Here is a 16,818-nt window from a genome sequence, read left to right on the forward strand (position 1 = left end):
TCAGAGGTTTGGCCCTTTTTGCTGCTTATACCACACATGCAATGTTTTTTTTTTAAAGGCACAGGAAAATGTGTTGACAGCTTTGGCTACCTATAAATGTGCAGATTTGTCAACTGTACATGTATAATGCAGATCTGCAGTTCTAGCACATTTGAAAGAGGTCAAAAACTTAAGATCTGTAGAGGGATTTAGGTGCAGTGAAATCAATGTCAAGTTTAAGAAAGCACTTTAGGGAAGTTTTCGCTTTCTGTGCCTGTGTAAAAAGGCACACTTTAACCTTAAAAAAAATCCCGCGGCACACCAGCATCCAAAAATTTAAAAAAAGAAGGAGAAACTCATAGTCTGTATTGATCTACAGCCCCTCCACAATCTCACATGCATTTTTGAGATAATTGTTGCAGAAAAAGCTGGAAACTGGAGCTGTTTTTTTCTCTAAAAGATTAAATAAAAGTTAAGTTAGAAGATTTAAAAATAGTTTGATGTGTGTTCGTTGGTTTCAAGACGTTTAACGACAGATCTCCTTGTGCCCTGTCACTCTCACAACCCAATGCATCATGGGAGATGTAGTGCATAAAACGGCCGGAGATCGGTTTTCGGAGCTTCATTGTTTTGTTCACTTGTTCCACGGTCTGATACTGGATTCTGTGGAAAGCTACAGCGCAAAAGACGAGCTTTAGCTGGTATTTTTGTTAGAACTGAGCGACTTTACGAGCTAAATCGGGACAAGGAAGTGAAGACTTTAAGCACTTCTGATTGGTCAGACTGATGACATGTGATTAAGCCCCTCAAGAATGATTGGTGGAGACAGTCAAAGGGACGGGACTTTTCCCAAATACAGCCGGAGCTGCAGCTGAATCGCGGTATGGTCATTCTTATCAAAATGTCTTTAATAAAATAAAATAAACGCAAAGAAAAGTATTTTACGATCTTTTATATTCCTAACTCCTCAGTGTTTTATCAGGGCCTGTTTGGATGAACACAGAGCTGAAATCCTGGAGATGGGAAATGTTTTTAGATCAGTTAATGAGGGCAATTTTCCACGGCACACTTGACCATCTCCCACGGCACACTAGTGTGCCGCGGCACACTGGTTGAAAAACACTGATCTATTGTATCTACAATTTAATGTACTGTATCTAATGTATTCAATTGCCTTTTAAGTTAAAAATGAGAGAGGCGCTTTTACTTTGACAAACAGTTCCAGTAAACATTACAATTAAGTTATAAGCTTAGAAAGAATAAAGAGAGATTTGTAGCTGTCAGTAAAAACAGTAAAAGGCTGATTTTTTTCTGGACTTTTGCTATGTTGGGGTGTCCAAAATTTACAGATTTTTTTTCTTTTCTTGAAAGTGAAACTACGGAGCCCGTGTCCTGACATTAAGATATAAAAATATATCTTGTTCCCACAGATTAATATCTTGTTCCCACAGGTTATTATGTCCTTCGCACGAAATACTATTCCGTTCCCACAAGATACTATTGCGTTCCCTCAAAATACTATTCCGTTCCCTCGAAATGATTAACTCGTGCGAACGCAATAATTATGTCGTTCGAACGCAATAATTAATCCGTTCGAACACAATAATTATTCACGTCATAAGTCATTCATGCGGATATGCTCTCTGTACGCCGGCATAGCATAACAACAATAGCAGAACGTCACGTTTCCCAGCATGCTTTGCTGCCAATCACTGGCCAATCATTGGTCTTGTTATTACACCTTGGTCACAGGGACACGGTGATTGGCCAATGATTGGCAGCAAAGCATGCTGGGAAACGTGACGTACTGCTATTGTTGTTATGCTACGAGCTAAAGGTAAGTGCTTTAGGCGAAGCAGCCAGCTTAATATGATATTTTTCAGATTTTCATCGAGACAATCACAGATCGACCATTCTTGCTTTTATTTTTACCCCTATTGAATGCTCACAGAGACACGGAAGTAGCGGCAGGAAGCGGCTTTTGCAGCAAGATGACTGAGAGCGTACCAGATCATCATGTGAATGAACGTGAATACGATGGATGCTTCTGTGCTTTTTAAAATAAATAAATCTGTTTTCTAAACATCGTCCGTGTCTTCAATGCAATGTAATGAGACACACACAGACAGAAATGTGAAGGTATCTGCTGTAAATCTATGACGTAAATTAATAACAGGAAATGATCGGCTAGTCAGTTAGCATGTAGCCTAATAGCCTTCGAATGTAAAGATACTGACTGCTAAAGTTAATAAAAGACAAGTCCTGAATATTATTATTCCTATTGGACCCTAAACTACAATATCAGCTGTCTGTCAACAGTCCAGCAAGTTTCCCAAATGCCGGCATACATCAAAGAGCTCTGCGGCGGAGCTAGTAGTAGCCTAGCAGGAGCTATCGTATGACAAAGCAGCCTAGTTATCATAAATCTTTTTATATTTTTCTTATATTCATTGAGACAGTAATAAAGTGATCATTTTTGTTTTTCATGTTCCTTTTTTGAACGAACATGGCTCACAGAGACACGGAAGTTACCGCTGAAAGCGGCTTTTGCCGGCGTACAGAGAGCATATCCGCGTGAATGACTTATGACGTGAATAATTATTGCGTTCGAACGGATTAACTATTGCGTTCGAACGACATAATAATTGTGTTCGCTCGAGTTAATCATTTCGAGGGAACGGAATAGTATTTTGAGGGAACGCAATAGTATCTTGTCGGAACGGAATAGTATCTTGTGGGAACGGAATAGTATTTCGTGCGAACGACATAATAACCTGTGGGAACAAGATATTAATCTGTGGGAACAAGATATATTTTTATATCTTAATGTCAGGACACGGGCTCCGTATGAAACCAATATTTAATTTAACATTGAAAAAAAAGACCATAAAATTGCAATAAAGTTTCTGCTTACTTGATATTTTCCATAACAATTTACTCACTTCTCATGTGTCAAAGTGATAAAAAATTAATTTATCTTTTTCGGACAAACTGTGCATCCAAATTTTGTTTTGTAATATTTTTGTAATATCATCACATCCATATGCAAATCTCTCAAATTTGTGATTTCTGAAATGTGGTCTTACAGGGCAAGGTTTTTTTTTTTCTTTTTCTTTAAAGACCATACATATCAATGTTTTTGAGTATCCTCACAATATTGCAATCATAGGAATCAGAGGTGTCTTATTAATATTTAAAAAAATATTGAAGATGTAGAGAAAAACTTAAAGTAGACCCAATATTATTATGATTATTAAGCACTTAAATTATTTTTTTATCAGACACTGGGTTTGTTTTGTGTAAAACCTACCGACATGTTTCGGCGGAATGCCTTCCGCCTTCGTCATTATGATTAGTTTTGCTTTAGACCTCTACGGCCATAGGATCATGGACATCTTTTTCTGTTTGGATGAACACAGAGCTGATATCCTGGAGATGGTAAATTTTTTTAATTCAGTTAATGAGGGCAATTTCCCACGGCACACCAGTGTGCTGTGGCACACTGGTTGAAAAACACTGCTCTAGGGAGACCCCGAGGCGTTCCCAGGCCAGCCGTGAGACGTAGCTTGTCCTGGGTCTTCCCCGGGGCCGCCGCCCAGTGGGACATGCCCAAAACACCTCCCCACAAAGGCGTCCAGGAGGCATCCGGACTACATGCCCGAGCCACCTAAACTGGCTCCTTTCGATGTGGAGGAGAAGCGGTCCTACTCCGAGCTCTCCGCGGGTGACCCAGTTTCTCACCTTATCTCTAAGGGAGCGCCCAGCACCCTATGGAGAAAGCTTATTTCAGCAGCTTGTGTTCATGAACTTGTTCAACAGTAGTATTAAAAAGTAAAATTAATCTAAAAGGATGAATAAGTATACTTTTCCTCGCAGCACTGATTAATCCTAATATTGGGGTTTGTAAACACTCCAAACACATCAAAAATAAACTCAACCAAGTAACAACAACTTTCATTTTTAGTCTTTATAATGAATGTTTATTGCATGAAATAAATAGCACATCATTTTTAGCAAAATAAATTTTATAATAGGACATCAGATGTAAACAAGTGATTCATTTTCATAGTAAACATCTTTAAAATGAGGCAGCTACTTTTGCTTATTGGGCACAAAGACTGAGAGGGATTTTTGCAAAAGAAACCGTATAAAACATAAGACGTCTGTATTAAAATTATGTGATTGCAGCCATGACAGCTGTCAACCCATAAAAGCAACGATCGCCCATCCTCACTGTTTCTAAAAGCAAAAAACTGTGTGTAACCTTGCTGGGACTGTAGCCTTGACAATAAAAGGAAATTTTCTGGTAAAGTTTAAAGTTTCCACATTAGAAAAAAAACACCACCACTCTGAAACTGGAGTTTAATTATCTGATCATTTCTCCTAACAATTGCTTGCCACTCTTGAGAGCTGTCTTCTCAGTGCAGAAGTTTAGAAGCCTTAGATCTTATTGCTTTCTATTTGACACCACTTATAACAGCATCCACGTGAAATTGAACAGAAGGTCCTTTCTTTTTGACATGATAATTACACATTTCGGATGAGAGTTGTCTACAGTCTAGACAAATGGAAAGAACGAGGCTCATGCATTAAGTGCGCACCAGCAATATGCGCACGGAAGTGTAAGAACAAGAGAAAGTGCCATTTCACACCAGCCTACGTTTCATTTGTCATTATTCCCCTTTTTATTCCACACTATTACAAAAGCCTGACACTCTAATTAGGAAACAGAACTGGTATTTCAAAACTCAAGTATGGGTATTTTAATTGACACAATCTGCTTGTGTGATTCCTTGGATAAGACTCTTATTTTTGACAATGTTTCCATTTTTTTTTTATTTGGGAATTGAATAAAAATCTCTCTTTTTTTCCCCCAATTTTGGGGAATTATTCTCCAAGTTTTGGCAGGAATTGACCAAGACATCAGCATTAAAGACCAACTCTGATGAAAATTGTGTTTTTAAAATGTTCTTGTGATGGTGTTGGTCATATATTAGGAAAATGCCTTTATTTAAATTGTTGTAAATCAGGAGCAGATTAAAAAATATCTTTGGGAAAAGAGCTTATTTGTTACAAAGAACATACACAAGGCGGGGCACAAGCTCCCTTCTCCGAACTCTCAGCAATAGGGAAAGGGGGGCGGAGTTGCTCCATTTTAACTAAAGAAACTACTGTATGTCCTAGAAAATTATGCAAACACACTTTTTTTTTTTTTTGCGTAAAACAACATGTTCCTTAGTGAAAGATGAACGTTCTTACAATAGCTTAAAAGATGATCAGAGTGGGTCTTTAAGAATGGTGAGTAACCAGCTTGAGCAGTTAATAGATGGGTCAGTATTTATAGCATTTCTTCTCATAAACCCCTCGTTATCTTTGGTCTCTTCTGAACAGATCCTCATAACATTCCACACAGGCACAGGTGGAGAATCAAAACAGGTTTCCATTTGGGGTCTGGGTTATTTCAACCAACTAGTAATATATTTTGTTCTCTCATTCTGTCAAACCCTAAAGAAAAATGATGCACATTTTAAGAGGTATTCATTTTATCCGCAAGGCTGACAGATGTAAAAAGCCAAATAAGGTATCTTGGTTAAGGGCACATTAACAGGGGCTGAATTTGACACTACCATAACACTGCAGAATGAATCAGCCTGTCTGCTTGATATATGTATTTTCTTCCACGTTTAATGTCAGGAAAGAAAAAGGGGTTCTGAGTTAAGTTTAAAATTTAATTTCAGGGTAAAACTAGAAACACAGGGTTTAATTAGCAGAAAGGCCCTGCTAACATGAATCATCCTCAGAAAAATAACAAACTCTCGACTTGCAGTGTTTCATATGGCTTGACAAGACCTGGTACAAGGAAACATTTCATTCTTGCAACTAAAGTTTATGACATCCGTAAAGACAAAAAAATAAAATCAAAAACATTTAAAGATATGGCAAATAAATGCAGCTGTTGTCTAACTTGGTAAAAACGGACATTTTTTTTCTGTATTTTAAAAAAGGTAATGTATGCTTTTAAATATGTTTACAGAAGGGATTGTCCTTTGTACTTGTGTCACACAGTCAGACAACTCAGCTGGGCAGCATGCATTTGTCAAAATGACAGGTCCAGGATGTGGATTTGTTATGATATTCCTGGTTTAAACTCCTTGGATACCCATAAAAAAATCCAGCAAATAAAAGTAATGTGACCTAACACCATAGTCGTTTGTTTATCTTGGGAGTCAATTCCTGCTGCACCAGAGTCAAGCAAGCAGTCCCATCAAGTTCTTTCCAAATAGATTTTCAACTTTCTTGAGAAGTGTGAAATTCACTTGCCAAGGGAATAAAAAGTGTTTTTGTGTGATTTTCTGCTCTGTCTAGAATACTTACTTTGGTGTGAAACAAATGGAAGGAAGTCATTTGAGATGATTTGAATATGAGAACCTGCAGCTTTCCAGTCCATCTCTCCTAGCTACAGAGTTCTTTACAATTCTTTTTTAACTTGCTGCAGTCTAGAATACTAATACTAACAATGGAGGATTCCAGTGTATGCCGATTACATTGTTCAATTTTATTATTGATGAATATGTAGACAAAAATCAGAAAAGTGACGTTTTACTTTTCATGAATTTTGAAGCTCTAATAGTAATAAATGTAGAACAAATGCGAGCTCATGAGCGCCCTCTCTGTTGAGACAGTGCTACTGCGTACCACACCGACTATATTTGGGATAGCTTTGCCAAATCTTGCAGTTGCTGTAGCAACCCGTGGCTACCCCCTGGCGCCCCCCCAGTATGTTGGGAACTTTATTTCTCTGATAAAGGTGCAAAAAAGTTTGTTTCCTTTAGTGCATCATAAAGTAATATAAAACCTTAATATATAACCTTTTACAAAAAAAATTGTTTTGTCTGCAATGGCACAGAAAACAAGTCCACTTGATATAAGGGTCAGCCTAATAGAAAACAGTTTCAAAATTAGAACATGGATAATTTTTATGGATAATTTTTGTTGTAAATGTATGGTGCTCAGTTTTACTCTTTTGGGATTGCAGGTGTAAATTAGCTGAATTGGCAAATGTGGGAGATGTTACCGATGTAGGTGTTAACTAATGTGCATTTCAAAAAAGGAACAAAAAGAAGCATATTCCTTTTAGATGTAAAAACCATAATAATATATATTTTTAATACTTTTATTTCTGGGATGTATTAAATAAAACTTAAACTTTTTGTTGTTTTCACGTGCAACCTTCATTAAATATAGAGATAAATAAAGGTAATCAAAATCTGACTGGAATTTCAGACAGATCAGACTAAAATAGGAGTGTACCTTATTAATTATTACTTTTGTGCATGATCATTTATCCAAAAAGCTGAAGATCAGCCCTCAAGCACATCAGATAAAATCAAGCAGTTTTATGATTCCATTAATCAAAATAAGAAATAATCAGAACATTTACGTTTATGGACAACAATGGAGTGGAAAAGTCTGAATAAAAAAGGGAAAGAAAGAAGACAATGACGTAAAGTGAGATGGTATCAGTGGAATTTAAGACTCTTAGGAATTTTTTCTTCTTCCACGGCATTTTGAGATGATACTTTCTTCTGTCTCTGTCTGCCTGCTGCTTCCTGTCCTGCTGTCTGTTTCTCTCATTCCAAATGAGTCCACAGAAATGCACAAGATAATGTTTTTAGCCCCAGGAAGCAAAGAACAGGGGATGAGATACAGACCGGGTCACATTTAAGAAGAACTCTTCAGACTACTGCAAGTACATTTAACCCTTGTGCTATCTTAGATGACCCCACGCTTACATTGACGTGTTCTTCCTACCATGACAAAGGTGGATAAAGGTGGAAAGATTTCATGTTATCCATGGACACCAGTGAGGTTCACAAATCATTGAAGAAAAAAGGTTCAGCGCACTGTCTAGTGGTTCTAGATGACCCAACTCCCAATGTTAAAGTGCCTAGGATAGCACAAGGGTTAAAGCTAAAATGTACAACTTTCTATCATGAAGTCTTGAGGAATTATTGAGACTCTTGAGTGGTTACAGTTTTTATCTTCTGCCGCTAACCTCACCAGTTAAAAAAAAAAAAAGTACTTTCTCTCAGCGCTGTTTAAATAAGTTTGAGGGCTCCTTCTTTGGTGCTGACATGTGATAAGAGAAACACTCCAGAGCCTCCAGGGTGAGAAAAATGTTCCAGCTGATTTTAAATAATTAAGCGAAAGACATAGTTCAAAGCAGGAAACTTTATTGCCGGTGTCACAGCAGGTAAAATGGAATTGAATATTATATTTTGATGTGCAGTACAAGAACAACATTTTTTTTTTTTTTTTACAGAAGCTCATTTTGAGAAACTAAACCTATTTTAGGTTTTTGTGCCTTCAAGAGCATACACATGACACACATTTGTAAGCGGGTTATTGTACTGTTTGCAATTCAAAGGTTAAGCTGTGAAATCAAAAAGCATTTTTTATTTTTTTTAAAAGATGCATTGTAGTAATTTCAAATGTTTTTTTTTTCTCACCAAATATAGTTTTTCTCTTCTAGCAAAGATCGTATTTCTAGAAATCTTTTATATCATTTTATTTTGAGTTTTTTTTTAATGGCTTTTCATTGGTTGATGTTCAGGAAATTCTGGTTAATTTTTCTTTTATCAGTTTTAAATTCACTATTCACTGTGTTCACTTGTGTACTGAAACAACAAGGGACTTCAATGCAGGTCCACGTGTTGCTCTTTGATGAAAGCCCCCTTGAAAACACCTATTTTAGTGAGCATTAATACATTTTTTCACATTTTGCTTACTATTTACTAATTTTTGTGATATTAAAGGTTACTTTACTTATTGAATACTTATTGAATACAGTGTACATTTAACACTAAATAAACTCCAGTTGTTTTGAGAACATTTACCTTTTTTACGGTGACCCTGAAGTTATACAAATCACTTAACACCAAAATATATTTATCCTAAAGATAATTGAAAAAAAAAAGGGGGGGGGGGGGGGGGGACAACAGTACATTTTGGAAATCAAAACAAAATTCCAGAAACTGAAACACAGTTCCAAAAAAAGAAAAATGAAACGAAAAAAAACCCGAAATATTTGCAAAAACAAAAGTATTTTCCTGAAATGGAAATGAAATGTTAAAAGTCAAACACAATAGGAAACTGGAAAAGATAGGTACCATGTGACAAAGCTGATTGGCTGATGGTGTTTGAGTTTTTCAAATGCGTCTCTAATATCCACATTCTAAAAATGTTTTATGATTAGTACTGATCACATTCAGAAGGACTCAATTCCAAATAACTTTTGGTTGAATTTATGAACAATCTTGATCATCGAAATCATAGTAGGGTTTCCTTAAAAAAGAAAATCATTTTGGAAATGAAAAAAAAATTCAGAAATCTAAATAGGGTGTTAAAATAAAATAAAAAGCACACGCCCATTTCAGTTTCTCTTTGTTTTTCATTTTTTTTTAAATTTAATTGTGATTTCTAGAAAAAATACTTTAATTTTTGTTTTGATTTTAAAATGTAATGTTGCTGTTTACTTTTTTTACATTTATTTTTTACTTTTTTAATTGTTATTATGATTGTAACCCTTGTGCTATCCTTGGCACTTTAACATTGGGAGTTGGGTCATCTAGACCCACTAGACAGTGCTCTGAACCTTTTTTCTTCATTGATTTGTGATCTTCACTGGTGTCCATAGATTACATGAAATCTTTCCACCTTTATCCACCTTTGTCATGGTAAGGAAACACGTCAATGGAAGGGTGGGGTCATCTAGCATAACACAAGGGTTTATATATATTTGTATTGAATGATTTGTTGCTGTGATTTTCACTTTAGGGCCATTGAGAAAACTAGACAGAGACAATAACTGTCCTTCTGTGAGCTTAGTACAATACTGTCGGATTAAATCATCAGGACAGCAAAGGGGCTATGAATCGTACTAGAATTTTACTATTGCAGACTACTAGAATACTATTGCAGATACCAATACACTGAGTCTGTTACCAAATGATGAGTGATACCGTTGTCATTACTGATTTTCTGAAATCAATTTAAACAAGACTACCTACCGTATGTAACACGTTATTGTTGAAATGTTGGTTTTACTTTTTAAACTGTTGACCTTTTCTTATCTCATCATACAAATAACCAAGCTCAAAGGAACAAAATGTCATCAACACAACAAATCAGTATACACAGTTTCAAAGACTTCAAGGAGTGCTAAATAAATTAGTGTATGTAAGGCTTCCTGCGGCTAAACAACACCTACCTTCACAATCCCAAGGACATTGACAATATGATTTCCTAAGGGATCAAAATTTTAAATTGATTGAAAAATCGTTATTTCAATGCTCTGTAGTCTTGAGGCAACTTGGTCTGTGCTTGAAAAGGATCTAACTCCTGTGAATTAGCTTCAAGAGTCTCTGTATTTTCTGAACAGTCCGGCGTCAAACACTTCTGTGGATCCCCTTGTTGTCCGTCCTCATCATGTTTTATGAAGTTGTGCCGAATGGAACTTATTATATTCCACTGATCATTATTCACAATATGCAGGGGACTCGTATGAAAGATATTAGTCCATTTGTGTAACAGCACTGGGGTTTGCCTAATTATTCTAATTGCAAAATGTCTTTCAAATGTTTTGTGGTTTGTTCTAAGAATGGCAAAGGAAAACAAACTCCTCTCAAAGGGACACAACTTATCTGAATGATCATGTTATCGCTGGCCTTTTTCTTCCGCCGTCTGTCAAGCCTTCCCTGTAAATCCCAGCTATGAAGCAACTCTTGTACATGTAGGGATCTCTTGTGGATATTTACTAAAACAATTGGAGAGAGGCTCAGGGGCAAAATGCAGCTGGCTGTGCTGATGATCCATCATTCAAATGTCACTTTTAGCATTCATGGCTCATTTATCAGCATGTGTGCCATAAAACATTGTAATTGTAGAGCATGAACTTTGTGTGGCACCAAACCACTGGCACCCACTAAATGTTTGATTATTTTAGCTCCTAATGTGCCTCGACTGGCGCTAGATGGAGTTTTATGTTAACATTTTTATGTCTTACTGAATAGTTTTTCAAAACCATTTAAGAAAATGTGTCTAAATTGGGCCTAAGCCTATATTTAATTTAAAACTACACGCCTCTAATTCCCATATTTTTTTTAGATCTTGGATACCTGATACTCTAGTTAAATAATTACAGTGAATAAGTTACCCAATAATCACGATTACTTTATCATTCACTATAGCAGAATTTAAGGTTTTGGGGCATGTTTTCCATGACATCTAATCCAGCCTGATGTTTGTCAGGAAAGTATGCAAACAAAAAATGGATAGAGTGTCCTGTCTTTTCTTTTTATTCAATCAAATGTTCCAAAGCGCATGTTCCCCAAAACCAAAATAGGCTCATCCCCATGTTTTTAAGGCAACACAAATTAAAATTTAAACCTGGAAACAAAACAAACGAAACACCCAAAATGTCTTGCACATAAATATGCACAGTCATCAATTCCATACCAGGATATTCCCATTGAGATTAAAATGCCTCTTTTGCAAGGGAGTCTTGGCTAATTTATCATAAAATGCCATCACAATTAAGTTTTCCATAGATTTTATATATATATCTTTTATTTTACAATTAAATGTTGGAACTTTTTTAGAATCTGTTTTGTTTTTAATCATGTAAATGTTAAAACAATTAAGGAGTATTTTTGACTCATGTTGACATAAAAGTAGTGTGAAATTATTATCTATTGCCCCAGCTTAACGCACTTCGCGGAAGCAACCAGCCTCCGCTCTGCGTCAGATGGTTCAGGCTTCCACGGTATGCGTTAATTTCTGATGATGCACATTTCATCTGCCATCAACCCTTACTTGTATGACAGATAAGCAGGGGTAATCCTTAAATTTGAAACAAAATTGAAACAGGGCTAAAGAAATGCCAGTCCCATCACAATAGAGGATTTTTCATACAACAAAATAAACATTTGGGAAATTTGAAAACATGTAAGTTAGCTTGAAATGAAAACCTGATGATCTGAATGATGATCTTATCATTTTTCCAAGTTTACATGTTTCATAAATGTAGAATACTCAGGAATTCAGGGAATTCATCTCCTTTTGATATTGAGATTTCCTGCTCAAAACCTGGGAAATTCCTGTTTTTTTTTTACTTGGAGTTGTAATAGCTGTCTTGTACTGTATAGTATTATTGTATTATGCAAGCAAAAGCAATATTTACACAACATGGTGAAAAATTAAATTATTTCGAAATTGGGGCTTTCTAAGATGGTGTCAAAACTAGAAACCAGCACATTTTTTACAGTCTTTTTTATTTTTATTTTGTCTGTGTATTCACTTGTATGACCTGTTACTTTTGCTTTTGCTTTGTTTCCTCCTGCCTTCTTTCCCCCCTGACCTGATGTGCAGATGTCGATGTGTTGTTTGGGGTGCATGTGCAGCAGATAAATAGCTAGTCTGCTCTTGTTGGTGAGAGAGACAGATGAGACCACCATGACTTCCCCCTGAGAATTTAAGAAATCAAATTTAAAAGCTATTTCCAGCCCCTGTGCCAGGTACAGTCTCGTCACCTGGTTGATATTATTGAATGAAATAGCTGCAGCACTTTTTGTTTTTGTGTGCGTGGGAAAAAAAAGGACAATAAAGAATGGCGATGGAATAGGGTTTAAAAACATTTGAGTTATTGTGGCACAGAGGTAGACAAAGGCATGAGATACTGTGTGTTTTAACATCTGTGTGAGTTCTTATGTTTGTAATAGATCTAATGCTTTGTCAAGCCTGTCTACATCCGCCTGGAGAAGTATTTAGACTGTGCCATAACCCGTCCTGTCAACAACAGCGCTCTATGTGGCAATGCAGGACTTGGATTCTTTTCAAGAATATCTTGTAATCACCTTGTTGACTCTTTGCCCTTTGGAGTGTTTGAGCTTTGGGAGCTGATGGCGTGTGTGTTTAAATACCTGCGTGCGTTGAAAGAGACTCGCAGCATTTAAACCGACTCCACAATGGTCTGGGATTGTCATCCTTATGTAAGCACTTCTGCAAAAACCAAGAGTGCACATCAATGTATGTCATCTGGCATGCTCTACATCAGGCCATCGTCCAGACTGGAGATCTCACATAAACACATGATATCCTCCTGCTGTGTCTTACAATCTCCAAGCGGGAGCTTTGACTAGTTCCATTTCTTCTCACATTCCAGACCCCTCACTGTATCCTCTCACCTTCTTGCCTCGCTCTTCACACGACCCTCCACATCCTTGCAACTCTTTCTCCATCATTTAAAGACCCTTCTCCTCCTGAAACATGTTTACATGGATTAGAGTGTGTGCTTTTTCTCCTTCTGCTTCTCCTTTGAGTGCCTGTTCAATAAGCAGATGGCTGTGTTTCCTTTTAAGGATTGATCACATTGAACTTGTGCAGCAGTTACATGTGGACAGCATCTGGGTAGGGTTGTGTTCAAGTGCAAGCACGAGGAGGTAGGCAAAGAGTCACGGTTGAAAATAGATTCACAAAATGACACCGTTTTTCAAGATGTGAGTTCTCACGGTTTAGATTTTAAGGCGAGCTGTCAATGAAGTTAATTTAATGCAAATTATTTTATCCACGTTTTTATATCATCTACCAAAAAAATAAGCTGTCTCTTTTTAAAGACTTTACCTTTACTTTTGTTTTGAAATACAAAGTATGCACTGGTCCTCATCCAGATTTAGATTTACTATGAGAGGTTAACATTCTCCGTGTTGTCATTCTTAAGTGGCTGCAGGCTTTTGGCTTGACATATTCCTGAGCCATTCTTCCACTGTTTCTGTGTTGCCTCTGTTTTTCTTCCTATCTCTTGCTCTGTCTTACACACGCACACACGCACACACCAACATCCATGTGTACACACACACACTACACAAGGTATGTCTAAGTGTCAAAGACTGTCTTGTCTGTAGAGTAGCAGCAGCTTGTTACCAAGGCTTTTAAAAAAAGCACAGAGACCCACCGCAGAGGTGAGGATGTGTGTAAAATCTCATGAGCAAGTTGCACAACATCTCACGGCTCGGTGCACGTGGAAATATTTCTTCTCGCCGTAATACAGCAAATGATGACAATATCAGCAGAGGAATTACTATAGGAGCTAACCCTCTAAATTCCTTTGCTGCATTGTGATTGTAAGGTTTTTGAAGAAAGCAAAAACTAAACAAAAAAAATCCTGCTGAAGCTGTCTCAGGACAACATAGGAGCTTTTTTACTCAAATGGAACCAACAACTGTGAAATCAAACCAAAAATGTACTCCCTATGATAAGAAGTAAGTACAAGCAGAAAGTGCAGTGACTTTAAAATAAGAACACATAATATTCAGTTGCTGTTGTTTTTTGGATCAGTGGTATGCTGAAGTTTTTAAAAACGCAAAACTGTGACGACTATCTGTTTCTTTAAAATATAATTTGTAGTGTTTTGTTCTACACTAAATGGGATTATTTACAAGAGTTGCAGGTACAGGGGGTGATGGTGGAAGGCAGCAGACTTGCAAAAGAAATTGTATGATTTGTAAAAGGCCTAAAAAGTAATAAACACAAAAAATGGATTAAATTAAAGACCCACTCTGATGAAAATTTGTTTTTTTTTAATATGTTCTTCTTTTAACATTTTTCAAATAATGCGGAAAAATAATCTCAAAATTGCATTTCTGATTATTTTTGTATCAAAATTGTGATGAATCAAGAGCAGACGAAAAAATTGTATTTGAAAATGTTTGTAGGTGTGACGTAGAAGCTACAATTGGCATGCACTTGTAGACGACTAGATCTATGTTGGTCTTTGTTTGCTTTGTCTGAGCTGGGATCTGTATGGCTGGATAGCTTCAATATTGCATGGCATTTTTTGGCACAGCTAATGTTAGGTTGAGGTTGTGAGGGGCTCTGAGCTAGCAGGAAAACGTGTGAACAGATGAATGACAGAAAGTGGGGCCGGGCTTACTCCATGCCAACAGTCCCGCCCACCGCTCAAAGGTGAATTTCTAATTAACACCTACCGCTCTGCTGAGACTATATCCTAGAAAAACCACACAGGTGTTTTGATTTTGCCTAAATCATAATTAAAAGACCACTGGGAACACTTTTACAATAGATATAAAAGATAATTTGAATGGATACATTTGTTTCACCAGAGGAACCACAGAGATGAAGGCTCTGCATCACTGGAAACATTTACACTTTAGGAACAACATGTAATCCTAGAGTCAGAAATGTGAAGCTCTAGAAAACAGCAAAAAATGAAATTTAACATAAAGGTCGGCTTTGATCTTGAAACTAAGGATTTGTTTGGAGTGCTTTTGTTTTTTTTTTTGTTTTTTTTTTACTTCTCTCAGCTATTTGCACACAGGGTCTCAGGAGTGTAAAGATTAATCTCACATTTTGTTCTGGTTTTACTAGGCATGCAATAATGATAAGTCAGAAAAGAATTGGTCTTTTTCTTTCCACACCTGGACTGCAACCTTTTGAAACAGCTTGGTATTTTTTTTCTGAAAAGTTATGGAACTACTGGATACTAAGAAGTTAAAATTGTTCAACCTTGAACTAGAAAATGCAAAGAGACATCCAGCATTGTAGCAATATTAAAATGCAGTTTTGCAAACCTAATTTATGTGGAGTTCTCCTCTCTAATAAAGTTTTTCCTCTGACAGGGTACGCTTTATAGTCTTGAATGCATTTAGGCTGTTATACAGTAAAAACACATTTCAAAGCTTTTCTCTTTATTTATTTTGGTTGTAGCAACAAAGATGCATATGTGCTAACCAGAAAACATTTGAATACAAAATTCTGGACAAATATTTGACCAAAATTGTACCATGCCTTAGGAACTGGTATGAACCTTGTATTTTCTGTCAATCATGAACTCAGTTGAATGCTCAGCAGTCAGAATGTCATTGAAGGAAAGGTTTCAGGGTGCTGCAATGATCAACTCAAGATCCAGACTTCATCACATTTGAAATGCTGGAGCAGAACCTCAGGAGAAAAAGTCTTGCCATGGCCAATGCCCTCAAAACTCACTGAACTGCAGAGAAAAAGAGAATTGATGCAAGAGACCGATAAAGCCAAACATGAAAAGACTTGAAATTGCTGCAGCTAAAGGTGCTTCTTTAGCTGTCCTGTGGTTGAACTTGTTTTTTTATGCTCTCTTTCTGCATTTTCTTAGTTTTTCATTCAATTATATCACAAAAAACATCGTTGTTGCCCTAATGTTTGTGCTTAAAATAAGATGATTAGGGATTAGGTACTGGTTCTTATCTAACCATAATTAGCCAAACCTTTGATGTAAATAAGAGTGTACCTTTTTGGGCATTCAGGTTTTGAACATTATTTACAAAAAGGACTATAATATCCATCAACTTAAAAAATACAATGCATACTGCAATATATTTTGTATATGCTGTATAAGGAAGATGAGGTGATTAGTAAAAATGAAAATGTGCTGTACAGCCAACAAAGATTTTTTTTTTTATATTGGATTTGAAAAAAGAGAAGAAAATATACTTGGAAACTTTTTGTAATGCAAATATTATGAGCAAGGCCTCTAATTTAAAAACTGGAAAAAAAGCCTACATGTCTGCATTTAGTGCTATTTATTTTGGTATTTCTGCCTGCTTGCGTGACCTAAAAGTCAAATAAAAACACAGTTCCACTGAGAAGTAAGTGTGGGTTTGTTTAGTTGTTGTTGCTTTTTACATTTACAGGTATTTGCTTAATCAGACGACTTTAGTTAAATGGGCTCTGTAGTCAATTTAGTCAAAAATGTGAAGTTTAAGACGACAATAACTAAGAGGTCTT

General features: G+C 36.4%; 1 protein-coding gene across 1 annotated transcript in view; it reads left to right on the forward strand.

The window, feature by feature from the left end:
- LOC101164585 (muscarinic acetylcholine receptor M3) overlaps positions 1-16,818 on the forward strand; it is a 97,376-nt gene that overhangs the window by 58,190 nt on the left and 22,368 nt on the right. The gene's annotated exons all lie outside the window — the stretch shown is intronic.

Source organism: Oryzias latipes, chromosome 15 (assembly GCF_002234675.1).
Source record: "Oryzias latipes chromosome 15, ASM223467v1".
NCBI classification, from domain to species: Eukaryota; Metazoa; Chordata; class Actinopteri; order Beloniformes; family Adrianichthyidae; genus Oryzias; species Oryzias latipes.